This window comes from Cynara cardunculus, unplaced genomic scaffold, assembly GCF_001531365.2.
Source record: "Cynara cardunculus var. scolymus isolate 2C unplaced genomic scaffold, CcrdV1 Un_Scaffold_6987, whole genome shotgun sequence".
In the NCBI taxonomy this organism is placed as follows: Eukaryota; Viridiplantae; Streptophyta; class Magnoliopsida; order Asterales; family Asteraceae; genus Cynara; species Cynara cardunculus.
The window spans coordinates 4,225-4,773 of record NW_020203275.1 but is presented as its reverse complement, the minus strand read 5'-3'; positions in this window follow the sequence as shown (position 1 = coordinate 4,773).

The window sequence follows — 549 nt, the reverse complement described above, 5'->3', positions numbered from 1 at the left end:
AACAAATACAAGACCTTGACTACTTGTATGCATCAAATGCTAATTTTTCTAACTTTGTTTCTGTGAAGCTTTCTGGCAAACACAACTATCATCGTTGGGAGACACAGATGCTTTGCCTCATGGAGACTCACTACATGCGTGGCCTCGTCGATGATGCATTTGTCCATGGCCCGAGAGCTTCGAGCGAGAAGATCAGGAAACAATACGACAATCTTCTCAAAGGTTGGATTTTTGGTTCAGTTAGCGAAGGTGTGCTTGACACCGTGGTCGATCGCAGTTCCGCGAAAGAAGTTTGGGACACACTGAAATCTTTGTATAAACTTCGTTCAGCCGAAGATGTTGAGCCAACAATGAGTTCTCAACAAGGTATGCCTTGTTTAATTATCCAAAAAGTACTCAACATGTGCTTCATTAATTATACAAAACCTAGTTTTCTTATATATATATATATACATGTTGTAGGTCCAGAAGAGATAGAAACAGAAAGCGAAGACTCGATTTCAGAAGACATAGAAGCTGACCCATTTTCATTAGAAGCAGAAAGAAGGC